Source organism: Podarcis erhardii, assembly GCF_964252035.2.
Source record: "Podarcis erhardii genome assembly, chromosome: 3".
NCBI lineage: Eukaryota > Metazoa > Chordata > Lepidosauria > Squamata > Lacertidae > Podarcis > Podarcis erhardii.
Window position 1 is genome coordinate 16,408,219 of NC_138507.1, and position 27,964 is coordinate 16,436,182.

The following is a 27,964-nucleotide window of genomic DNA, read 5'->3' on the forward strand; positions in this document are numbered from 1 at the left end:
CATCTCCCAATATTCCTTAGCTTTCTTGCATCTCCACCATATAGGTATGGATGTCCCCTCTATCTCTTCACATTTGCAACACATTTTAGATCCCTTTTTATACATTTTAACCAATTTACTCGGGGTGAGGGACCATCTAGAGATCATTTTTTGTAGGTTTTCCTTTAGGGCACAATGTAATATCTGTGTACACATAATATGTACATGTTTCTTTAAAAGCTTTTGTTTTAAAGAACAAAGGCAAAAAGCATTCATTGCAAGAGTCCATGCTGTGGTGATGGTTGATAGGCCATTTTCAATGGATCTCTCTGATATCCCTAGCTCTTGCACACTTGTTTTGAAGTTTGTTTGTTTGTTTAATAAAAAATGATGAGCACATGAGGGAAAAAGGAAAAGGTAGTGGAGGGTGGGGGGGGGAAGAGACTAAGGGAAGGGACTAGGAAATCCAGCATAAGGACATTTCATCAAGCACTGTCCACTGGTGCAAATGGGAAACAGCCGAATTGCTATGAAAAATGTGTGGGCATTCAGATCAGATACCAAATGCTCATGCAGGAAAATCAGATCTGAACCATCCATTTATGGTGTCAATCCCCCATCTGGATGCACCCCATGTTCCATTAAACTCAGTAAAACTTACTTCTAAGGAGAACTGCATAGAATTGTATTGTGTTGTCAATCATTTTGCTCCCATTGACTGGGGTGGGCCACAGCCCAATGCAGACTAGCTGCTGCTCACTGACAGAGGAGAAATTGTGATGCTGTATAAAGCAAAGATGTATATAAAGCACAGGTTATTCTTACAGAGCTGACACACAAGCTTGGATTCAGGAAAGGGGGCTACATATAAGTTTGTGAAACTCAGGAGGTGATACAAAATGGTGTAGTTAGTGGAGGAAAGCAGCCAGTGTTGGTGCATGATGCCTTCTGAAGTGTGCATGCACAGATTTGGGTTTTAAAAAGGGCAGCCTTCAAAACACCACTTTTTAATGTATTTTCAGTGACATATTACATTATAAACTAAGGATTTAGTGTGGTGTTCCATACAATGTTCCATAGCAATTGCATATGGGGGAAAAATCCCATACGATCCTGTCATGCAAAAGTAAAGGGCTATGGTCATAAAATCCATTCGCTCAGATTCACTCGTTGTTTCTCTTCCATTCTCTCCTCTTGTCTTTTACATCTCTCCCCCCATCTTCTGTTCTTGCCCTTCTGTCAAAGCAGCAACAACAGAAGCAGGGATTTATTGTTTGCGTGTTTAAGCAACTCTGTCAAGTGGCAGGTTCATTGATGGCATTGTGTAAATAAATAATCAAGATGGGTTCTCTTTTTTTCATTCTTGCTATCTGCAGATTTAGTTTCAAAGAGTCCTTGTGGAGTGGAGGAGGCTAAATGCAGCCTCTGAACATCTTGACCATCATTAGTTCAATAAACACTCAACTTCAGTAGAACGACTCTTCTCTGTATGTTACAAAAATCATTTTATTTTGTTTTGCTTTCTAAAGCAACAGAAGCATTATTCCAGAGCTATGTATTATCTCTCCTGCTTTAGTAAACATCCATTTAGAAAGCACTCTGGGTGGTGAGTTTGGGTTTCTTGCAGCTTGCAGGAACTTTCGGTATTTCCTAAGAGTGAAAATGTTCCTTTGTTGGACCAGACTGCTCATATTGTGGTAGGCTTAGTATTAGCAATATGTGCAAGATTTCTCCAGTGGGTGGGGTTCTGTGAAATCTTGAAGCAAAAAACCGATGTCATGGTTATTAATGAAACTAATATCAGGATCTGGGAAATTAGGAGACATTCCAGCATTCCAGTCCCACTGAGCAGACTTGGTCATCATTTGACTGCTTTTGTGCGGTTTCCCCTTCTTAGGGCTAGTCTCTCTCGATATTGTCCTGCATTTGTCAACATTTGCAGGATCACGTTAATAAGGACAATCACATTTGTTCCTCCCTCCCTTTTTGCTTCTGGACTCTGAAACTTTGCTACAGTGGTGCCTCGCAAGACGAAATTAATCCGCGAGTCTCTTCGTCTAGCGGTTTTTTCATCTTGCGAAGCAAGCCCATTGACGGCTTAGCGGCTTTTAGCGGCTTATCAGCTTAGCGGATCAGCTGATAAGCGGCTTAGCGGCTTAGAAAAAGGGGGGGGGGAGGAAAAAAAAACCCGCAGGAACTCGCAAGACATTTTCGTCTTGCGAAGCAAGCCCATAGGGAAATTTGTTTTGCGAAGCGCCTCCAAAACGGAAAACCCTTTCGTCTAGCGGGTTTTCCGTCTTGCGAGGCATTCGTCTTGCGGGGCACCACTGTATAGAAAAGCTTTTCTCAATCTTGAGTCCCCAGATGTTGTTGGACTACAATTCCTAACACCCATAGTCAGCATAGTCGCAAAATGCGCCTACAACAATGGGACTTTTGAACATTGCTTTAGAGACTGAAGCCTGAAAGCATAAGTGGTCCAGGAAAATTTCATCCTCCCGCCACACATAAGGAAGACCAATAACCATGAAGTACATGACATTCTTCATGGAGATCTCAGATAAACCTCCCTGTCATGGGGCTCAGATCAGAACACAAGGCTGCAAGGACACACACACACACACACACACACAATGGCTAAACAGAGGCAATAAGTGATCCCCCTAAGACAACTTGCTTTCCCGGGTACAAGGCCAGCTGTGCTGTAAAGAAATTTGCATTTTAAACTTTCCACATCAGTATCAGCAATCATAGGTACTTCTGTTTGAGACTAAGGAGTTAAAAGTAATTAACTTCTGAGAATGCCTGCTCTGATGGATGCTGACCGCACAGGTACAGAATCAGCAGATACACTTGTAACACTTCTTCACTTTAATTAAGAATAGAGCAATAGATCTCCTCAATTAAGCAAAGTATTTTGAGTTGAGGAAATTCTTATTTCAGGCCTGTTATTTTCAAATTTTGGTGGCATTCCTGCTGAAGATAACAATGATGTGAAAGCAAGGCTAAATGCCCATAGGCAGGTAAATCTATCAGTTAAGCAGCATTTTAATTAGACTTTCTAGTGTAAAGAATGCTTTCTAGTATTTCTAGAGGAAATATGTTTGGTGTGACAAAGCAGGCAGCTCGTTTTTCCTTTGAAGCAAATGTATGTGCACAGCTTGGTTTGATTCAGTAAAATATGAAATAGAATCTTATCTCATAACCACATCCTGCTGAACGGCTTTTCTTAAGTGCAATAGGTTTTGGAGGTTTCTTTCCCTTCTTTCTTTGTTTGCCTGTGAGCTGAACAGAATATTCCAAAAGGGACTCAAATGTGCCACAGGTTTGTGTACACCGTAAACATGTTTTCAATCAGTGTTTCAGTTGCAAGGAACCCAAAACCTATTTGAGGCATAGCTGTCAACCGTCCCTTATTTGGCGGGAAACTCCTTTATCCCAGCACCGTGTCCCGCTGCTGTCCCGGATTGATGATCTCCCTTAAATTTCCCGGGTTTCAAAGGAAGCAGCTCCTCTCCCTCCCTCCCTGCTGGCCAGGAGGAGGGAGTCTCCAACTGTGTTGCTTGGCTGCCCGGCCTGCCCCCCTCCGGCCTCCTCTCACCAGCCTCAGCCCCTGGGAGCCCCTCCATGCCGGGACTGGCAGGAGCCTCGGGCCCTTCCACCACCACCCTCCTCGCGGCCACCAAACTGAACGTCTCTGCCTGGGGCCTCCCCTCTGCCCGCCGCCACCTCCGCTCCCACTAGGCCATACTGTGGCAGCGCCGCCAAAGAACCCGGATGAGATGGGCAGCCTGGCGCGGCCTATGAATTGCTGAGGAGCCTTGAGAGGAGAGCAAGGGCAACCATAGAGAAATCAGTTCAGAGATAGGAGGAGGAGGCGGAGGTGCAGGCAGGTGTTCCAAGGGCTAACCATAGAGGGGGAAAGCGGAGGAAGGACCGCAAGCGCTTCTCCCATAGATTTGTAGTGGCAGACTAGCATAGATGGTCTGATCTGTGGGTTTACTTCGGACGCTATTCCCCCCCCTCTTCGTCCCGCCCCGCCTGATGGAACTGAGAGCTGCAGATGGAGCACGAGAGAAAAGATACAGAATTGCAACAGCATCTTCGTAGCTTTGGCTTCGTTTTGTGCGAAAAGTGGTTGCTGCTTGTAGTTATCTAATTGCAGTGTTTCATCAGCTGGTGTCTTGAGCAGCAACCTCTGGAAACGAAGGGCTAAAAACCGGTGCTGCCCTCCAAAATTATCTGGTCCCTTTTAACTTCGTATTTCAGCTGGTTGACTAAAATCCCGTATTTTGGCTGCTGATCCCTTATTTTCCAGGCTGCTGGTCCCTTCTTTTCAAATCTGTAAGTTGACAGCTATGATTTGAGTATAACTGTGAAGAAATCTAACCTGTGCTTCTAAACAGAATATATACTAATTGCAGGCTCATTTTGTTGAGTGTGGGTCCTTATGTAGTCAAAATGCCCAATAGCAAGCACAAGAGGGAAGTAAAAAGTATTTTTTTTGGGGGGGGGGAATCCTAAGCAGCCCGATGATGACTGAGTGTGGACACAGATACTGACTAGCTGGTGTGTGTGTAAGCATGGGAGGTAGAAGTGGAATGGAACAGAATATCCTGGAAAAAGGAATTACTGGCTGTTTGAAATTCTGAGCAAGAGCACTCCACATTGCAATGTTTTCTTGTAGATCCAACTTGTAACTGTCCAAGACTTATTATTCCTCACTCCTTGGAGAGAAGGTCTCCCTCTTTTCTCCCTGAACCTTCCTACTTATAATAAGCTTTTGGACCACTTTTGTGGGCTTTTGCAGTGAGCTGCACCAGTTTCAAAGGAGTCTTTGAAAGGGTTATAGTGGATTTTCTTCAGAGAAATCCAGTAGCAGCCGCAGCCGTACAATTCAGTGTCGGATAGCAGCATGTAAGCCCGAACACAAATTTCTGAAATGCTAAAAGTACTTTCTGATACTCAGCTGCAGTCTGTAGAAGTTCCCACAGCTAAACTCCAAAGGCAAATTGCTGTCATTCCAGTTCTATGGGAAACTTTTACTTTGGACCAGTGCTTTTAAATATATTTGATGCTGCTCACAATATGTCTCCATAAAAACAGTATTCAACGTGGACCTGTGAGATTGGATGGAGTCAGAATGTAAAGAAACTTCCAGATAGCAGAGCTGTGTTGAAATTAAAACTTGTTTATTAAACACAAAAGATTGTTCTGATCATTAAGAAATATTTGCTGTAATTTCCCCATGTACAGTTCTGATTCCTACCATTAGGGGCTTGAGATATTGAGTCCTCAGAGCTGAAAACAGGAACATTATATACATTTTTTTAAAAAAATAATAATCCCTGAACTCATTTTAGTTTGTGTGAGGCAGATAGCAGACATATTTGGAAGTCAGATCCTTTCTAAAAAATATTTACGCAGTTCATATACATTAGTACAGTGGTACCTCTAGTTACAAACTTAATTCGTTCCGGAGGTCCATTCTTAACCTGAAATGGTTCTTAACTAGAGACGGTCTTTTGCTAATGGGGCCTCTTGCTGCCGCTGCGCCGCCGGCACACAATTTCTGTTCTCATCTTGGGGCAAAGTTCTCAGTTTGAGGTAACTCTTCCAGGTTAGCAGAGTTTGTAACCTGAAGCATTTGTAACCTGAGGCATTTGTAACTCGGAGTACCACTGTACACAGTTCTAAAAGATTCTACAACAGTAGAATGTGTCACAGATATCATACATCCGTTAATATTGAAACAAAGAGATTGATCCAGACTGAGTCACTCTTAAGGTCCGATTAATTTCAGTGTGTCTACTCTAAGCATGACTAAGTCTGTATCCAATGCATAGTGTGATAAGATTTGACTGCCAGATTCTGGATCAGTTTCATTAAAATCCTGTGACCATTCTTAGCAGTCAACACATATTTGTCCACTGCCAATTATAGGTCGTTTATATTCTAACTGAAACATACATTAATGCTTCCTTCAGCATTCTCTTTTGTTCTTCCTTTTCTCCTGACCTCTTCTGTCCAACTATGCCATTAAATCTCTTGAGATTAAAATTCCAGGGCAATTTCCAGGTGTTGACCCCATTCAATAATTAGTTGTCTGAATCCAGGATATAAAGTGTGAAATGAAAGGTAAATGAAGCTGAGCAGTCTCCCATTTTTCTCTTAAAAACAAACAAAACAAAGCAAAGCAAAACACTATGTCTGAAGATGGTTATAGTAATAAAGGTACTGGTCGTTTTTTTAATTGTCATATCTTCATTCATGAACTGAGATATGAAAGAGCCTTTTGGGTGTGCATACACCCTCTTGGCTCTTCCTTTCTCAACAGTAGTAAACAAGCTAGACATTCAGCAATTAACTAAAAAGTTTCCTGTTTCATCTGAACTGTGAAATTATGGTCAATGGCTTCCATACAAACCAGGATATTAAGTCATTGTCAAGCCATGACTTAATATATTGGCTTGTTCCAAAGTCAGGTCTGATTCAGACCTCCTGATTTGTTCTCTTGATCACATGAAGGGAGGAATGAAGAGGTGGGGTGGGGTGGGGACTCCTACATAAATTGGCTTATTAAGCTGAGGTAATATTGTAGTATAATAATAATAATAATAATAATAATAATAATAATAATAATAATAATATATTTATACCCCGCCCTCCCCGACCAGGGCTGGGCTCAGGGTGGCTAACACCAAATTTAATGGACCCATTATCTTGCTGATCCTGTTTGGATATTTTCTTAGTTGACCAACACAGATGCCCATGTTTGTTTCTCCACTCCAGAAAGCTTGTTTCCCTTCACATGTCTATAAGGCTAGAGAGAAATTCATATGGCCTTCGGTCAGTGATCCAGCTAATAATACATTCATAGATTCAGTTATCAGTAATCCTCATGCTTTCACAATACAGGTATTATTATAACTCTACTTCTAATGCATTGTTTTGTAAGGCTGAGAAAAGCAATATAATCAAAGCAGAATTTACTGGTTTTCTCACAAAGCCATTTTCACAGCATCACGAGAGAGAGAGTACCTGAGTTTGCTGTTTTCCTCTTCCCTCCCAATCCCTTTTTCTTTGAGCCGTGTCCATTAGACTGTAAGCCTGAGGACAGGGAATATCTTATCAGTGATATTTGTAAGCTGCTCTGGGAGCTTTATTTTGACTGAAGAGTGGGATAAAAATGTTTTAAATAAATAAAAAGGTAAAGGGACCCCTGACCATTAGGTCCAGTCATGACCGACTCTGGGGTTGCGGCGCTCATCTCACTTTATTGGCCGAGGGAGCCAGCGTACAGCTTCCGGGTCATGTGGCCAGCAGACCAAGCCGCTTCTGGCGAACCAGAGCAACGCACAGAAACACTGTTTACCTTCCCGCCGGAGCGATACCTCTTTATCTACTTGCACTTTGACGTGCTTTTGAACTGCTAAGTTGGCAGGAGCAGGGACCAAGCAATGGGAGCTCACTCCATCGCGGGAATTCGAACCGCCGACCTTCTGATCAGCAAGTCCTAGGCTCTGTGGTTTAACCCACAGCGCCACCCGCGTCCCATATTTTAGGGTTTATGGTTGCCATTATTTTCATTATCTCAGACCATATGTACATGAAAAAATTTGTCAGAGCAAGAGAGAGAGAAAGATGATGAGTAACTGCAAAATTATTTGACACAGAATGACCGTTCAAAAGAGCATCTGTGCCAGAACAGTGTACAGAAGAGTGACAAGGCATCAAACTGAGTTTGGGATGAGAATTAAAAGCTTTTCAGGGCGGGCCAGGATGAGGAGAAATGTCTCTAGCTGATAAAAGGAGCCAGATTTTAAACTAATTTGGAAGGAACCGAAGCAAAAGCAAAAAAGATCCTTATCAACTGCTTTAATGCCCATCCACAGTCTAACGAGGAGCAAGCTGGACTAATTCATTGACATACCAAAAGGCTACAACAAAACGCTTGTTCATAGATTGCACTGAACATAGGTACAAGCTGCCTCCACACATGTACAAGTGTTTGTGTGAAAGGTGTACAGTTTATAATCTGTGCAGCTCAACCATTGTGTACACAGGTACACAAACTGTACACTTGTTGAATGTTACATGTGAATAACTGACCGAGTGTGCAGCTCAGCTGTTTGTGTACCCCAGTACAAAGATTGTTGCATGTAGGTCATAAAAGATAAATTAGTTATGGAAGACTGCTCTGTTCATCGTTGTTATCTTTGGTTCCAGAGTGTGTGTTTGTGAACATTCTGTTACACTCATTTTTCCTTTTTATTGTTGAGCCTGGGCTGCATTCCTAAAAGCACTTGTGCCAGTTACTTCAAACTGTTCTGGGTGGGGAGGGGATGTATCTGTGATTTTTATTTTTATTTTTAAAGAAAAGACATTGTAGCTTTGATAGAGGCAAACACAGACAGCTGGCAACACTAGATCACTCTGTTCAAACGGCTACATTTTCATGAGTGGTTTGGGCTTTGCTGTTGGGAGTTATTATCTGGTACTTCAGAATAACATTCACAGAGCTCGTTCTCTTGTGACACAGATCTGAACAGGAGTATTTATGAATTATGTTTCAAATTTTTAAATGGTGTAAAGTTATATTGCATTTATTATTTACAGAAACTAAAATCAGAGTTGGGGCAGCATAGACCTATTTTAGAATAATGCTCTTTTTTATGGCACAACTTACTATTGCTCCATATGTTCAGGAAAACACATGCTCCCAGAAGCTTTTGGGAAACATTTTTCTTGCCAAGTATATAGCATGTAGAGAGTTCCCTTTAAACTGAAGCCAGCCACCAAGGTAAACCTGATAATGTTACTGGGGGCAGCTGTGTATAGCTGCAATCCTTTCTGATTTTTCTGCCCATTATCCCTTGTGTTATCGCCAAAGTTTTTGCAGATATATTCTGCATATAGATATCAGTATTTGTAATGCACTGCTTGTAATGTATTGCTATCACTGTAGTTTGGTGTGTTGTAGGGTGTGTGTGTGTGTGTTTGCCTACATGCATGCCTACATATTGTATAATGTATACATGATTTCAGTAATGTTTGCATGTTTAGTATGGCATCTTTGTGGCACTGGGTGCATAGATCAGTCACAACCCTGCACAGGGTTAAAAGTATGTAAGCAGAATTGATTACAATGATACATAAGAGCACCCAAGCCCTGGAAATTGTGGGTGCTGTTTTAGGTGTCGTGGCTGATGCTAACATTTTTAGAATGGTTGTAAATGAGGGAGTTCAGTCAATTTAAAGACACTGGGAATGAAGCCATGGTAAAGTAGAATTAAATCCCCAGATAATCTAATTGAATTTTATTAGCTGCTACAATTGCAATTCCAGTTCCAGATAACCACTTTTGGAGATACATTGAGGCCAGCAGTCTTGTCGCAACACAGTTCTTAATAAATGGTAAATTTGTGGAATTGTAACCATTTACACAGAAACACCCTAGATCAGGCATGGACAAACTTGGCCTTCCAGCTGTTTTGGGACTACAACTCCCATCATCCCTAGCTAACAGGACCAGTGGTCAGGGATGATGGGAACTGTAGTCCCAAAGCAGCTGGAGGGCCAAGTATGGCCATGCCTGCCCTAGATCATTGTTCTTCAACCTTGGATGCCCAGATGTTCTCAGACTACAATTTCCAGCCATTGGGAGTTGCAATACAGCAACATCTGGAGATGCAAGATCGAAGAACTCTGCCCTACATAATACATTTGGCACAGTTTGCCCACAACCTGTGTGTTGGCATGAGAGTGATGTGGGTGATGAAGTAGCCAGGCTTCAGAACCATGAAGCAGGCTGATGGACCTTTTACGGAAAGACATTAGCCAGATAATGTTAACAAGCTTTCTAGGTTCATGGATGCAATGAGAATAAAAAGTGGGACCTGGGGTGGGGTGGGGTGGGGTAAGAAAAAAGTTCCAATTAGGAAGGAAGCTAAGTCAGATAACAAGCAAAGAAGAAGAAGGGGCATTAGACTTCTGTTACTGCTGTCTTCACTGCTTCAATGAGGCAAAATATCTTTAGCACAGGGGCAACCCATAGAATGCAATGTAACACATTTCCACCTTCTTTGCACAAACATAACATCATGTGAAAACTTGCCAGATTAGCCAGTACATTCACTGGGTGGCCTTGGGTCAGGGACTATGAGCCTAACCCAAAACTGTGTGAGGATAAAATGGGGCAGATAGGATGGGACAGGACCTTGTACACTGCTTTCAGCTTTTTTGGGGTGGGGGTGGGGGTGGAGGAGGTTAGAAATGGAATACATAGCCTAATAATAATAATAATAATAATAATAATAATAATTAATAATAATAAATCAGTTGAGGCATATGCAGGAAATAACTTCTTTCGTGCTAATGCAGCTCTTTATCAGAGGAAGATTAACTTGCGTAAAACTATCTGAAGAACATTGTCTTGCTCTTTACACTCTCAGAGGAAAGATATACGGTACGTCATCTTTCTTCTGTATGCATAGCACATCCATTCATGGAGTAACATCCCATGTCAGAACACACCCATTGAAATCAATGGACTAAATCCATTAATTTAAGTGGGTTAACTCAGAGCATTACTTAGTCACCAATGATGCTTTTTGTAACATGCCTCGTTTCTTGTCACAAATAAAATGCTGGGCAGCTTTCAATGGCTCTCTCCCCATAATGTGAGATTAAAAGATTTGTGCTGCGCCTCTCCAACATGATATTTGATATTGCCGTACTGTGCAATTGTATTAGACAAGGAACACAAATATGGGCAACTTGTGCTGAATTTTTGCCCATTTTGATTTTTGAGCTGACATTTTGGGATGGGGCAATACTTAATGTTTTCTGTTCTTTGAGCCAATGAAATGTGAAGGCAATGCTCCCTACGCATTCCTAGGTAAGCACCTATTGCAGAATGCAAGTCACTGTTATGGCGTCACAATGCCAGAAAGGTTTTCCTATGTGCTGATATCACTGAGAGCAAAAGAAGTCTATTCAAAGTGAGGACAATCCTTCTTGAATAGGAAACACATTCACCCTGTTTCAGTGTGTGTGTGTGTGTGTGTGTGTGTGTGTGTGTGTGTAGTGCTTTTTGACACTGATCAAAATGTTCATGAAAATTCCCTACTTTCAGCTTAGTCCTAATAAAAAATAAATGTTGAAAAATAAACTGGTTTGCTGTTATTTCCAAAGCATATGTATACTGCAGATGTGGAAATAAATGATTTCTTACTTGCCATCAAGCTTTTGTTTATGTACAGCTTTAAAGAGGCTAACTTCTTATCTTCAAGTATTGGGAAAATGAACAATTAGAACGGAATCTGCCAAAATCTGTAATTTCAGGCATGCTGTCTGTGTATATGGAAAGCAAAGAGCTTACTGTAAATGAATAGCAGCTGTTTAAACATGTGTTTAGCCAAGGCGATGTCAAAATGCTTTGAAGTAAACAGCCTTTCCCTGCTACAAATACAGGCGAAAGGGGTTTTAAATATCTGGAGATGGTTCAGTTTCTGAAAACAGCCTTAACGTAGGCGTATTTTGTGTTTTCCATGAGATTACTATAAAAGCTCCACTGCCTCAGAAGGGGTAATCTGATTTTTCAGCACTGTTTCAGCATAATGGCTTCCAATCAGGCTGGATGCAGGTTTGAGTGATCCCTTCAGCTGTGGCCTAGCAGCTGCAGTAGATTCCTATGAGCCATCATTTTAAATTTCTCATTATTGTTGTTGTTTCTATCAATAATACGTTGCACTAATTGATTGTTTCAAAGGGTCAAAATATTTCAAATTTGTAAAATGCATGCAGCCTGGGACGTTGGGAAATGAAACTTTACAGTGAAACGTCTGTTGTAAAAGAGTACTGCAGTCCTAAGTATTCTAAGCTACATATATTTGATGGGCATGTTATGCTGCACACCTACATTCCATTTATGAAGTTATTCTTATTCTTATTAATTACCCACCCCTCACCTAACATCCCATGGCAGGTTGCAATGTTAAAGCATAATTTTAAAACAACTTAGAATCACCAAAAATAGGGCAGGTTCTTAAATGTTTACCCAACAACTTCTGCTACCCTACAAGATCTGAAAATAAAAGTAAAAACAACAAAAATGTAGCCTTCTATCTCACTCTTGAAACCGCTGCACCAACCCATTAATTTGCAGAAAAGCAATCTGGAGTTAAGATTCAAACATAGTAGGATGGTAAAGGTAAAGGTAAAGGGACTCCTGACCATTAGGTCCAGTCGTGGCCGACTCTGGGGTTGCGGTACTCATCTCACTTTATTGGCCGAGGGAGCCGGCGTACAGCTTCCGGGTCATGTGGCCAGCATGACTAAGCTGCTTCTGGCGAACCAGAGCAGCGCATGGAAACGCCGGTTACCTTCCCGCCGGAGCGGTACCTATTTATCTACTTGCACTTTGATGTGCTTTCGAACTGCTAGGTTGGCAGGTGCAGGGACAGAGCAATGGGAACTCACCCCGTCGCGGGGATTCGAACCGCCGACCTTCTGATCGGCAAGTCCTAGGCTTTGTGGTTTAACCCACAGCGCCACCTGCGTCCCTGGTAGGATGGTAGGTCAGCTTTAATACCCATAACATGCTGTCCAAAGAAGAGCCATTGGCAGACCAGAACATCTGGTGACCTTGCTGGCAATTGACATTTAGCTGCACTGCACAACCCTTGCAAAGGACAATAAGAGTTTGGGGCTTCACCAACAAAAAGATAACACATTTGAAAATCTTTCATGAGTGACGAAGTTGGCTGTTCTGTTCTTTTGTGGTCCATTTATATAGAAGAAGTGCTGTCACTCAGCCTTGACAGTCTATAAAGAGACAAAAAACAACTTTTGGAGAGTGCTTAGAAAATAATTATTAATGGAACAAGAATCTGGACAAGCTTTAGGAAGCAATCATGTTATAAGTACAACACTGAAACTCAGTATCTACCAAGGCAAAAATAATATATTAGGTGATTGGTGTGCTAAGTATACAATTGTTGTGTAGTTAAACAAACAAGTGCATTAGCTCTCTAAATAAAAGCTATAGATTCCATCCTAAGTTAAGTTAGGATAATTGCCCAACATTGAACTGTTCCCCTTTTCTCCATCAGCTCCCCACATCCTGTTCTGCATTGCTCAAAGCCCTCTGCAGATAATTTTCAGCCATACAGTAAGGGACAGAGAGGTTGAGAAACTTACTGTGAATTTCCGTAAGTTAACTTCTCTCAGGCTCCAAGACCATCTCTCCCAGTTTGTACAGATTCAAAGTTATGGGGTGCCTCTTGCAAATGTGCTCATTGAAATTAGCTTCAAATGAGAACTTTAGCAGAACAAAACCAAAATATGCTCCCTTTGAGACATGAAACTACCATGAGTATCCATCTGAGGGATGTACTTCCAAGGAGTGGCTACTTTCTAGCTGCTATTGCCTGCCATTCAAGTGGCTATAGGCTATGATCAGTGCAAACTGGAGATTTTTCACTCCCCATTATTCCTGCAGTGCCCCGCAGCCATGAACACACACTTCTGGGAATGAGGGAATCCTTCAGAGCACAATCTGGGACAGTGCCACACACCGGGCCTTCTGTCAGTGTTGTTGCCAAACTTACTGAGAGGGTAAGGAGTTCCTGAAAAGGTTGCCATAGTGTGGACACAGTGGGAAGGGAACTGGATTGGCTTCACTGCTATACTTGCATTGTGCTGACCTTCCTGCCACCTCTCTCCCCGCCCCTAGTAAGTGCAGCAAAGTTGCTGACAGGAGGCTAAGTGCCTGACAGTTCCCCCTTAATTGAGAAATACAGTGATATAAATAAAAATACATCTTGCCACAGTGGGAAAGACTGTGAACAGGGGATCTGCTGTCTAGGTACCAACTGTTGATGGGAAAGTTCAAGGCCCCTTATCTCCCTTCCTAAGATCTTTTATATTTAAACCATACTTTGTCCTTCAAATGGAAGACTGCCTTTGATATCCCTTCAGATAGATGGCCATCCTCTGGAAAGTAGGACACATCTCCACCCTAAACCAGAGACTCGCTCCTCAAGCGCACACGGAAGTGCACATAATTCCAAGATCTTTTGTATTCCAGCTGTTATTTCTAGCTGTTGCTACTCACAAATTAATGTTACCAATTTCAGGACCCTAAGAAGGAATAGGCCTGATTATCTAAAACAGGAGGGTTCTCCAGGGTGATTTTTTGATGTGAAAGAACCTACACTGGATCTAGAAGAATTACATAGTGGAAATATATAATTATATAGAATTGGTATATATGAACAGCTACTCCTGAGAAATCTGGTCAGCTTATGGCACTAAGCAGAAAAATCGTTGCCCTAGCAATCCCTGACTATTTCATATAATGCTGAATTTCCTTTCCTTCTCCTATATTGTGTCTTATTTAAATCCCCCCTTTTTCTTGGTGTTTTCTTCTTTTGTGCCAGTGGAGTCAAAATTATAGGTGTGCCCTTGCGTTCAAGATATGTGAGAGTCCCCAAACAGCTCAGGACCTGTTCTGTTTGTTGGTCATACCATTGCGGCTCTGGCCTATTTAACTGTTGGCAGTGGGTGACCTTTCTATTTAAACTGGCGGCTGCTGTACAGTAGAGTGATTAAATTTGCAAGTCTCTTGAGGAGACTTATCCAGATGTCAAGCAACTTTGGGGGTTGTGCACACCAGCTAAGCTACAGTGGGGACTGCTAAATTGCACTAAACAGATGGGGAGTGTGATAACTGTTTGAAATGGCAGTTAGAATTTCTTGGAATTAATGCACTGTATAGAAGTTGAAACTCTAGGATCCCATTTTTTCTTACTGTTTAGATAGTTTTTAATACAGTAGCTTGGCAATCTACCTCTAAAACCAGAATGAGTTACTGCTTAACACCTATTGCAGGTAGCCTAATGGCACACAAATGTTTTATGATAGAGTTCTCAGACCCCAGTCTCTTAATGCACAATCACAGTTTAAGGAATATGCAACTGAAGCTGAAACAAGTATTAGGCCTTTGGCTTACAGTACTGTTTAATGCAGGAACAGGGAATCTGTGGCCCTCCAAATGTTGTTGGGCTCCAACTCTCATCAGCTTTAGCAAGCATGGCCAATCATCAGGGGTGATGGGAGACCATCTGGGCAGCCACAGATTCCCCCATCCCTGAGTTGTTGTTGTTTTTTATTAACTATTTCTTGGAAATCGCCCCTCTTAGGGCAGTTCCAAAAGTTTGCCATTTTTAATTACTGAGGTAAAAGTAAAGCTTTGGAGCAGTACAGTACTGGGGCAGGGTAGGGCAGATGTCTTAAACTTTCAGCAGAAAAGCTGTGGCACCTCCCCCCCCCCCATTTCAATCGCAGTCTATCGAAATGTTACAATAGCTTTGGAGGATGTGCTCCAAATCCCACCACCCTCTGAAGCAAAGTGAGTGATGGCAAGAGACAAGGGGTGGTAGTCAACTAATTTTTATTAAGAGTAGACCCACTGGAATTATTAATAAACATGTCTAAGTTAGGGCCACTGCTTAAAATGGGTCTACTCTGAATACCTACCAAGGCTTTTTTTGTTACGGGATCCCATTGGCTGCTGTCTTTGCTTTTTCAGTGTCCAATGGAAACATTTTTATTTGCCCAGGTCTTTCAATGTGTTTGTGGTTTTGTTTTCTGCTTCTGTGTCTTAGCGTGCTAGTTTAGGAGTATTGTTTTAATTGTCATTTTATCATTTTATTGTATGCTGCTGTGAGAGCATTTGCTGAAGAGGAGCTTATAACATCTTCAAACAAGGCAGCAAACCGATTCCAGTTACTATACCATAATTTGTGTTTGTTATGGACTTTACTTGAGGTGAATTCTCCAAACCTTTTTTTCTTCCCTCAGGTGACTGCAGAAAGTCACCCTGTGGCAAAAAAACTGAGGTTGTCTGAATGAAACATTAGATTGACTTTTCAGGAAGTGACAAAAAGTAATGTAGCTGCTTCTGGCATACTTACCTTTCACTGATGGAAAGCCAGGATATTGATCATGTTATATTACTGACTCTGTATTCATAACTGTGTGCTGCAAAAAGCATGGTCCTGTTTCCCCCCACTACAATTCACTTTGAAAGTAATAGAATTTCTGACTAGTAATCAGATATATTTGGAAGGATTTCTTCCAAAGAAATGCACACCATATCAAAATATGTTTTAGATTTCGTGGAACATTCCAGATACGCGCGTTGCTCACTGACAAGTGAATAACATGCCATTCAATTCCCCCCTCCCGAAATGTGCCTTGCTGTGAGGACAGATTGCTCAGTGGTTTCCTAAACTCTATGACTTTGAACATGACTAATGTGGTTGAAAGACAACCACACAGCTCCACATTTAACTGATGTTTTCACAAATGAATATCAAGATGTTTCTTTCCATGGGTGCATAGGTGCATTATTCATCAGGTGAAAGCTTGTGTATGTCAGCCATAGTGCCTAGGGAATATCAGGGTACTGTAATGCTTACTGTTGAGCAAGGAAGTACCTACTGAAGCAGAATAGAGTGTTTTTTATCCACATATCTAGGTTTCCCCCTAAAGCTGAAATCTCCTCACAGTTCTTCATGAACATTGTTGGCAATGCCCATAATACTTCACATTTCCAGCAAATTTAAGCAGTTCTTGCAAAAAAGTTTCACATTTATTTATATTGTCTTCAGTGACATTATCCCAACCATAAATTTGATAAGCTTTCTGGCATTACTCTTTTCACCGCATGATCCCTGGCAATGCAAATTTGAGATTGTTTAACTGTGTTTCATCATTTGTTTTCTAACTTTGTCTTTCTACTGTGAGGAGAGAGAGAAAAGCGCCGTAAGCTATATACACATTAATACAAGAATGTATTAATTTCTTGCAGCTCTCCCATGTTTCCAAGTGAAGGCAATTTTGGTCCATAAGACACCTTCTTTCTGAGATTGGTGACATTTACATCCTTGATTTTTCTTCATTGCTAACATTTCATTAATGCTCATTTCTCACCTCTGTGGTAGGGTTTAGTCATAGGTCAAGCATGAGTGTGCTGTGATATCCAGCTTGCTGGGTATTATGTACCTCTGCAGTGATTTGTGATGCACTGCGGAATTTTGGAAGGAACCACTGGCAGAAGAAGGGGGGTGCGGTAGGTGCGGTTTGCCCCAGGTGTCATCCCTGAGGGGGGTGACATTGCCGCCGCCCCGGAATGCTTGCCGCAGTCACCTTCCCCCCTGGGCGGCTAGCACCACCCCCAGGTGCACAGCATGTGTGCCAGAGCAGCTAGCTCCGCCTCTGGAAGGAACCTTATTATTATAACCTGGGAACCTACATGCAAGGAGAACTTCTTGGATGCATATTTGCAGAGGTAGCCCTGCCCTGTCATGCAGGAAGGTGAAGTTGCCTGATTCAGGTGGCATAGACTGAAGCAGCTGCAGAAGTATGCAATTTATCATAAGGCTAGGTAAAATACAAATGTGCGTAGTGATAAGAATCTTGCTTGATGTGATCTTGCCTTGAAGAAACTCATTGTTACTTCCATCAAGAAAGATTACTATGATGGACTCTACAGGGGGAAACCATGCACATCAGAATAGATTTTCAGTAAGCGTTTGAAATGATTGTGTCTCTAGCAGGGCTGCTTGTGAAAACTTGATCTCTTCATAAAAAGAGGGATACATCTTTTATTCTGATTTTAATTATTTTAGATATCTTTGAACAGCTTTAATAAATGTCTGGTAGTATTTACTGGTCATATTTGTGTTGTCTAATAATGCAGCAGGTTTTTTTTATTTTATTTTTAAAAATGACTGAAATGCTGCCAAAAGTTTTGGTCTTTGTAAATATTTATTCATTATGACAAAACCCTACACTCTCAAGTCTTTGCACCTCATTTAGAGCAAAAGTGTTGGGATTAAATCAACGTAATGGCACACCAAATGGTATTAAATGTGATGGCATTCATTAGAAATGTTAAGCAGAATGACTAGAATAGCAACTGTCAATCTTTATTCAGAATTGTAGAACCATTTTGAAAAGGCTTTTAGCAAAAAGGGGGGGAAAGATTTAATTTCTGATTAGATTGAAAGAGATATATATAGATACTAGCTATGATTCACAGCACTATATGCACACAGCCTAAGAAAAGTATTTCTCCCTTTGATTGATGGTGACAAAATCAGTTCAGGCACACTGAAAGGAAGGAGTCAATTCTCCATCCTAGAATATAAACATTGCTTTACAATGTTGTTTTTGTTTTTTGTTACAAACAAAAAATCTAACATTGAGATTCCCAAATTATATCAAGAAAGGTTGCCAGATTTCAAAAGGTGAAAATCCAGGCGGAAAAGTTTTGCCGAGAAATTGGAGGGGTTTTAGCATAGCTGTCAACGTTTCCCCTTTTTTAAGGGAAATCCCCTTATTCCAAATAGGATTCCTCGGAAGAAAAGGGAAAAGTTGACAGCTATGGATTTGAGCTCTTTTTGTGGGAAACTGGCAAAAACAACATTGTCATTTAGCCAATTTCCACCCAGACACTGTTTTCAACTGCAGTATTCCATTTATGTCCAGGAAATTCCAGACGTATGGCAACCCTAATTAAGCTAAGTTTCTTTGACTCTCTAACAAAATGGTTGGTGCCAGCTTTCCAAGTATCAAGCCAGTTATTCAAATTTTATGGCATGTTGAAAATTATCATCATTTATTTATTATCATTATTATTATATTATTCTCATTATTATTTTTCAAAAAGTAAACTCAAAGCGATTTATGGACTGATGGGAATTATCCAACAGCATCTGGAGGGCCACAGGTTCTCCACCCCAGTGACTGAAAACAGAATTAAATGTTTGCTTTAAACCATGTTGTCCTTGTTGTCCATTCCAACAAGTAATTTCCTCACTTTGAGAACAGCTTCAAAGAAGAAGAAAAACAAGAATCCTTGAACCATAATGTACGCCAGTATCTTTGCCTATGAATGGCCTTAATTCAGAAGAAACTCATTAAATTCTTTTCTCCTTAATAGTTTGTGAAGCTGAGTTAACCAAGAGTTATTACACCAAGAACCATGGGAAGCTAGCTCCTCTAAATATAATTTAAGTAATCTTGAATTGTCTGTGAACTGCAATCTCAACCTGTAATTTAACATAATAAACCTATTTTAGTTGACATGAAGAATTATCAGCTTCCAGAACTGTTGACAGAAATAAAAATAAATTTTCTCAGGAACTTTTGGACTTTTTTGATCCCTAATACAGTTAACTTTCCCAAAACAGTCCTGGGCTCCTTTGGGAGAAAAGGTGGTATGTAACTCCCCCCAAAAAAAGACAAAAAAAAAGACCAAAAAACTCAAAAAAACACACCTGGCACTGTGTGACAATTGGATAGAATACATAGACTTCAGAAACTCTTTGAGCTGAATATATCAATTTTCCCCTTACCTTTTTAAAAACGAAAACAAAAAACAGGCAATTGTCTTAGCGCTGGTAAGAATATTGAACCTATACAGTATGTTTTTGTGTGTGTGTGTGTGTGTGTGTGTGTGTGTGTGTGTGTGTATTCTGTGCCTTCTGATCTCTGCTGGCAGATTACAAAACGGAGACCACATAAAATTGAGTCTACTTGGTAAATTGAGTGGCCATCTAACTTAGCATCTAGTTATAGCACGGTGGTTTATCCCTGAATACCATAATCTTCATCTTGGCATAATAAATGACAATATGTTATGCCAAACAAGAATTGCCATTTTTCTTAACCAACTGTTTTGACCTTAGTTAATTTTGTGCCAATAGGATCATGCTGCCTCTTTACAGCAGAACAAGATAATTTATGATCCTTGATTTTAAATGGAAAGAAACAGTTCCCCTTCAGCGCAGAAAGAGATAATGGATGTAAAACTTGTCCTTTTTTGTTGCCAATTATGAAGTATTAAGGTAATTTCAGATTAACATTCTAGGACAGACTGTCCTCTAGAGTGTATTTCTTAATTCCAGGAGACAATCTGTGTAATGGCATCACAGGTCAGCTGTTGTGAAAATTGCAATTAGGATTACAGAAAGGGCAAAAGGGGCTAGGATCATGGGTCATGGTCATGGATTTATTCAGGTATTGGTGACTACCAAAACTAAGTAACTTGAACCTGTGTTTGAGTACTTCCTTCTCTCCCCCATCCCCACCCACTTTCCTTTTAAGTTTTGTATTTTTAGATTGTGAACCTGAGGGCAGGGGCTATCTTTTTCTTTCATTGTAATCCTCTTTGGGAGCTTCTTCTGACTGAAGAGTGAGATTTCAGATTCTTTAAAGAAACAAATAAAGTCTATGACCTTGAGAAAGTCAGCATCTCTCACTCTCGCCTACCTTGCTGATTTATATATGGTTTGCTTCTCTCTTGAAAGGCACCCAAGACAGTGTACAATATTGAAACCAACGCTGTAGCTACAGCTGCAGTCCTGTACACACTTACATGGCAATAAATTCCACTGAACCAAACAGGACTTATTTCTGAGTAGATATAGTATGGCACTATAAAATTATGTTACCGCTGAAATCTTGTACAGAGCTTCTTGCAGGAAGGATGAAATGCAAATTTAACCAACTGTCTGCTTTAGTTTAGAGAGGACAACCCTCTATTTGAAGGGCTTTTGATCCAAATCCAGTTTAAAAATAAAGAACCATAACAAACAGGATCAGGGTCCTTGAAATTGACTATCAACAGTAAGCAGACTAAGTAGGCCCTAAGGTCACCTGCTCACAGTCATTCCTAACTGTGGTAAGAGGCACTTTTTTCTATTTAAATCATGACAATTGTTTCTAACCCTGCATCTATACCCTTTTAAATAGCATATGCGAGCTTTATGCAAATCTGTGCTGCCCTTCTTTTTGATGATTATCAAATCAGTGGCGTAGCGTGGGTTATCAGCACCCGGGGCAAGGCAAGTAATTTGCGCCCCCTAACCCATGGATTTGCGCCCCCTAACCCGTGGATTTCCCTAACCCCCAGATGTTGCGCCCGGTTCGGCCGGGCCCCCCTGCACCCCCCACGCTACGCCACTGTATCAAATAATAATAATAATAATAATAATAATAATAATAATAATAATAATAATAATTTGATACCAGACTCTACCTCTCCTTTAAATGGGAACCAGTGAAGGCAGTGAATGCCCTCTGTGGGTACATGTTCTGGGTATCTCCCGCTGGGCTACTGCAATGCACTCTAAGTGGGGCTACCTTTAAAAAAAGTGACTCAGAAATTACAGCTAATCCAGAACGTGACAGCTAGACTGGTGACTAGGAGCTGCCTCTGGGACCATATAACACTGGTCCTAAAGAATCTATACTGGCTCCCAGTATATTCTGAGCACAATTCAAAGTGTTGGTGTTGACCTTTAAAGCCCTAAACAGTCACAGCCCTGTACGGTGGTACCTCAGGTTACAGATGCTTCAGGTAACAGACACTTCAGGTTACAGACTCCGCTAACCCAGAAATAGTACCTCGGGTTAAGAACTTTGCTTCAGGATGAGAACAGAAATCGCATACTGGTGGCGCAGCGGCAGCGGGAGGCCCCATTAGCTAAAGTGGTACCTCAGGTTAAGAACAGTTTCAGGTTAACGAATTAAGTTCTTAACCTGAGGTACTACTGTATACCTTGAAAGGGCGTCCCCACCACCATCGTCCAGCCCAGTCACTGAGGTCCAGCTCCAAGGGCCTTCTGGCGGTCCCCTAACTGTGAGAAGTGAAGCTACAGGGAACCAGGCAGAGGGCCTTCTCGGCAGTGGCACTCTCCCTTTGGAACGCCCTCCATCAGATGTCAAGGAGATAAACAACTATACAACATTTAGAAGATATCTGAAGGCAGCCCTGTATAGGGAAGTTTTTAATGTTTGATGTTTTATTGTGTTTTTGTATGTGTTGGAAGCTGCCCAGAGTGGCTGGGGCAACCCAGCCAGATGGGTTGGGTAATAGCAATAACAATAATTACTATAGCTTTCCTCTTCTTTCACAGTGTGGAAATGGCCTCCCTATTGTCTTAGAGATAGAGTTTCCCACAGGAATCCTGTGGGCCATTGTAACAAGATGCTGGACGAGATTGGCCATTGGCTTAATCCAGCCGGCTCTTCTTATTTTATTATGCTAGGAATCTGCTCTGCTGCAACCACTCTCTTCCTTTTCCTTTCTTGGAAAAGACAAAATGTAGTTGGGGCATCTGTAGTGCCCTTGTTGACCTTACGCAGTAGCTTCACATTATCTGTGGTCAATATCTAGTCACCTTAATAATAATAACTACAGAAGTTAAATTGAAATCCATTTTATTTTAATTAATGATTTCCATTGCTCTCAGAGTAAAATCAATATTGCTGTCTCCCCACCACTTTGTGTAAGAACTTCAGCAGTGCCTTGGCCGTGGAATCCACAGTGCAGTTTCTTTTTAAAAAAGTTTCCCCCCCATTAAAAACATTTAATTGAATTACTTTAACATATACCTTGTAAATTGTTCGGCATTGTGAAAGCACATTATTTGAAAAGCTGGGTGCCTTTAAGCTGCATGGCTATTTAAGGATCAGACATGGTGCAAGCAATGTAATAAATGATGTTTATGGATATGCGAATGCTTAACTGTGTGAGTTTCAAGGAAAGTGCAACAAGAGTTTAGCAGAGAAATATTTCACTTCTGGCAATACCAACTGCATATTGCAGGTGGACATTTGCAATTTATCCAGGAGACACTTTCACAAGCCCAGATGTAGCAATTTAGGTCCCACAGAGGTCAACAGAGCTCACTCTCATGACTAGATTTATGTTGGGCTTTGTTTTGATTGTGAAAAATCCCAATACATTCATGAAGCATGTTTGTGAATCTTTGATGCACAAGCTAGATAGGTTCCATTACTGATGCCTTTATTTACATGTGCATCAAATATGGCACTGGAAACATCAATTTTGGGTACAAAGCCCAAACACTTCATGTATTTAGTACATTAACGCTTCAGAACAGTGTAAAAAGATAAATATGCATTCTCATGAACAGACCTAACGCTTCTCATAAAACACACTGTTTTTTCCTGGAAACAGACCATGAGAGAAAAGATAGCTAAAACCATTGCTCTTCTTCATATATATTGATTTACTTCGGGCCTATCATAAACAGAAAGCTGAAAATGGCAGGCTGATTTAAAACTGGCCAGATGGCAATGCTAATTAGTTTAATACATGCAAGAAAGTAAAAAAGTTTTGATGCAATCATATATGATTCTCTGCATTTCTGTTATGTAGCTTTTTAGAGATGAGTTCGTGGTCCTCTGTATGCAGATAATCATTTTGACTTGGGTTCAGCTATAATATATGACATCTTCTAGAAATGGGCTTCATCTTGTACTGCTTACAGCAGTTTTATCAGCTTTATTGGTTTCTAAGTTTTACTCTGCTCGATATAAAATATGTGCTGAAATGCTGCTATCTTCCAGTTCCCTGTAAACAGTGTATTTTGGAACTGTCAAGCCAGAGTATTTATGTTGCTCTCCATGCTCGTTTATTTAACTTTATGACAGACCCCTGAAGTTTCGGCTAATAAATCAGAAAAGCAGTAACTACTTTTGAAAAGTACAAATCTTTGCAGTTTATTAGTGTTATAATTTACCCAGGCATTTGGTTAATTCCAACAGAATTGTCTTATTTAAGTTGTACAGCAAGTACATATTTCTTTTTCAGGTTCCCAGGCATCCCCAGGGAGAGGTAGGAAAGATCTGTGTCCAAAACCCTAGAAAAGTCTCTCCCAGTCAGTGTAGCCAGTAATGAGTTTAATGGAACAATGGTCTCACATGGTATAAGCCATAGCAGGCAGAATGGTGTCATCATAAGCCATAGCAGGCAGAATGGTGTCATCATGTTCACCTGACATCCACTGAGTTGTGGTGCTGCTGCTTATTGGGATGTAGAGAGGGACGGCAAGGCATCAGGCAGGCTGGTGCGGTGCAAATGCACTGTCACGAAGCAGCACACCATGGACTTTCATCAGTGTGTGTCATTTTTTAAAACAAAGCTGCATGACTGTCATACTGGTTGATGTCTTCTAACATTTGCTGCTTGAACCTTTATATCTGCAAAATATTTAGAACACTTAGCATCTCATTAATTCATTTTATTTGAACAAGTATGTTAACTCTGAAACCTTTACATTCAACCATGCTATGTTTTGTTTTTTTTCATATTTCTATTTGGCATTTCTGCTGCAAGTAAAAGCCACCATTCTGTCTCGCTTTTAGTGATTTACCTTTCAGAATATTCATTTGATATAGCGCTCCCCCACCATGAGCTAATTTAATCCCGGGGGGAAACTGAAGATCACTTTGCAAATGGATTAAGGCTGAGTAAATAACGGGGTTATTAGACAAAGGGTTGTACTGTTCTGTCAATTTTTGTCACTGCTCCATGCAAGAAAAATATTTAACTGTGCAGCAAATGTATTTACTTATGAGCATAATAGCTGGAGGCATTTTGTAGCAATCTGAACGGTGCATTTTGTATTTTTGTGGCTTCTCAGATAATTTGGCTGTTCTTTCCCCACCCCCGCCCACATACTTTCTGAAAGTTTTAACACATAAAATTTTGACTGTAAAGCTGGAAGGCAATTCAGAAACATGACAGCAACAAAAGTTTCTAAGTAGATGTACAAAGCTGTATTGGGCTATTTGGTAATTATCACCATCCATTGACCCACCCCAGAGCTTACACACCATTTACATACTGTGAAAAGTATGCCAGTTTGAAACATCTGAGAGTACCCTCCCCTCTGCGCAAATAGTCATTGAGAAGGGGTATCTCTGCAAGCTGAGAAGCAGGACTGAAAGACCTACCCGGTCTTGAAAGACCTACATTGGCTCCCAGTACGTTTCCAAGCACAATTCAAAGTGCTGGTGTTGACCTTTAAAGCCCTAAACGGCGTCGGCCCAGTATACCTGAAGGAGCGTCTCCACCCCCATCGTTCTGCCCGGACACTGAGATCCAGCGCCGAGGGCCTTCTGGCGGTTCCCTCATTGCGAGAAGCAAAGCTACAGGGAACCAGACAGAGGGCCTTCTCGGTAGTGGCACCTGCCCTGTGGAACGCCCTTCCAGCAGATGTCAAAGTGATAAATAACTACCTGACATTCAGAAGACATCTTAAGGCAGCCCTGTTCAGGGAAGTTTTTAATCTGTGATATTTTAGTGTATTTTTGGTTTTTTATGGAAGCCGCCCAGAGTGGCTGGGAAACCCAGCCAGATGGGCGGGGTACAAATAATAAATTATTATTATTATTATTACTATGCACTGCTTGCTATTACTCAGTTATCTGTCCCATGAGAATTGAAAGGGGAACACGGAGGCCTGTACAATGATGCCTGGGTCTATGGGGTGCCCTCTCATCTTCCATTCCCAGGGTGGATTAACAGTCATTTCCTCTTCCCAGAGAACTCTGGGAATTGTAGTTCTCTGAAGGGAACATGTTTATCCTAACAACTCTCTGCACCCTTAAGAAACCAATAGCACCCAGGATTTTGGGGTGGATTTTTTGGGGATTCAATTAATGAGTCCTGTGCAAGGACTTCTGCTTGTGCAATGGGGCTTTGCCAGATGCAGTGATCCCCCTCTTCTCCCCTTGAGTGCTGCTCTGGGGGTTTTTGTGAACGCCCCCCCCAAAGAACCCCAATTTGGGGTGGGGCACAGAGGAGGAGTGGGGAGATCATGCCATCTGGCAAACTGAAATGCTTGCGCTGGTGGAAGGAGCAGAACAACATCACACTGTATTCCTTCCCATGATAATCTGAAGTGATACGACGCAGCTTTAAATGTATAGTGCAGATGGGGCTGAAAATTCTCATGCAGATCTGTGTGCAAACATACAGGTCCCCCTCCATATTCTGTGGTGCTGTGGAAGAGGACTGTACCAGGTGAGCAGCCAGCTAAACATTTCAGTGATGACTAGATGTGGAAGCAATAATTGTTCAGGCTTGTCTGTCTGCCATTTAGCATTTGCACTCCTAAAAGTGACACCTCATTAATGTTGTATGAAGCTTCACTCTCTGTGCCAGTTTTGAACTGTTCAAAACAATGAGCCGAAAAAAATTTACTTATCATATTTTACTGTCAAAAGCCTTTTAAGCAGGCTCTTCTGTTTGTATTACATCAATGTGTCGTGGATGGCTTACCACCACTCTTATCATGATGGGTTTTTAAAAAGAGATCATTTGTTTAAAATAGCACATCTAAGATGAAAGGTATTTAATTTTGCAAGATCTGTCATCTTCAGCCTTCCTGAATGCTGGTAATAATTCACATTATTCATCTTCTAAAAGCCATAAGTCAGGACTTTCTTGCCATCATCTCACCCCCCATTACTAATCCAGTAAATCTTTCCTGCTATAAGTGACCTAAGAAGATGGTAATTAATCTGCTTCAGACTATAATAGTAGAATCAGCAAGCAATGAACAATTTCCTTCAAACATGTTAAATAATAGCATCAGGCTTCAAAGTCAGTGGCTTGGATTCTCAAAGAAATCGGCAACTTTCATGTAAAAATCATCATTACCACTGAATTGTTGAGCTAGGAACAATGTTTCCTACTGCTGGAGTCTAATGTTTCAGCATTTGTCACAAAATTAAGCATATGTTGAGAGACTGTTTGTGTTAACAACTGTATGCAACAGAATAAAGTATGTGAAATTGACAGAAAATAGATTCAAAATGTTTTGAAGAAAAGGTACATTATTTTAACAGTTAAGTGTGTTTCAAAGGATTTTAAAGACAGTAGAAGATGGAGGTATCATAGCCTCCAAGATGTCTAGACCAAAAACGGGGGTGCGTATTCTGGGCCGTACTCCCGGGCAAGTCATGTGACCCACGTGAGATTGTGGCCCCCTAAAAAATATTGGGGGGTGACATCGCAATGTGAGATTGCAGCGGCCCCAATGGCCGCCATGCTCTTGCATGGAAAAACAGAATGACCCAGTTTTCCCAGAACAGTTGAGGGGTATGTAATATATAATATTATGAGTAAGTTGGTATATAAAATCACTCACTAAGAATGGACTTTGTAAGAAGCTGTGACAGGGACGTCTCTGCTGATAAAAAAAATTGTGTTGTTAAATCATTTAGATGACCTTCCTCTTCATTAGCTCTGTGACTTCTCCTCCTGTGTTACCAGTTACCTTTTGTGCCTATTAAAAATAGAATGAGGCCTTCACTCTCATAACCAGACGAATGATGGGCAAAGTCTGGAAGTAAAGGAAGATGGTATTTTTTAATGGTTTGGTTTTAAGTTAGTGCTACTCTCCTACCCAATTTGCTCTCCTCTTTAGTAATGGAAATACCGAGCCCCGACTCTTGCTGATTTGTTGCTTAACCTGTTCCCGTTTTGTTTTAAAAGTTTTATTAAAGGGATATATGGAATGTTAGGTTCTTGAGTGACATATAGCTTGTTTCTCTGCTAGTGCCTTCCTCCTAAGCAGACATATTTAACAGCCAGTAGTTTACTCCTGGGATGTGCTAAGATGTGTAAACTATCTGCGCCGACTCAATTCTGTTTTTAAACTTTAGAAAATTCAGGCATATAGTTGATATAAAAGGTCCTCCGACGTAGCATTTACATCCACATATCTTTTTTACAGACTTTACCTTTTTATCAACCCTTGTGGTGTTTGGTTATTATCAGGCGAATTTGCAGTTAACACGCCTGTCATAGTGAAAGATGGAACACACAGCATTTCATCCAGCTGCTGGTTCATAAAAATGTTTTAGCAGCCTTAATGTTTGTAAAGGCCTGACACAGCTGCTTGGAAGAACCTCAACGGCTCTGAGTTTTCTAAAAATTAAAATATATTGAAGATGATCATGGTACCCATGTTATCAGTAGTGATCGTGGAAATTGATTATTGATTGCATTGATTTCTGCAGTGGCTGTAACATATATTGGCAGCCATCATATCCTTTTGGGTACCTGGGATAAGAGACTGTCAACATA

The 27,964-nt window shown here is 41.0% G+C and overlaps 1 protein-coding gene and 1 long non-coding RNA gene across 5 annotated transcripts in view; one reads left to right on the forward strand and one right to left on the reverse strand.

The window, feature by feature from the left end:
* Positions 1–27,964, forward strand: part of MACROD2 (mono-ADP ribosylhydrolase 2) — a 997,401-nt gene that overhangs the window by 699,105 nt on the left and 270,332 nt on the right. The window lies entirely within an intron of this gene.
* Positions 12,550–13,835, reverse strand: LOC309338682. Its single transcript, XR_014155016.1, has 2 exons — positions 13,183–13,835; positions 12,550–12,807 (listed from the first exon to the last, which is right to left on the reverse strand). It is a non-coding gene; the product is annotated as an uncharacterized lncRNA (long non-coding RNA).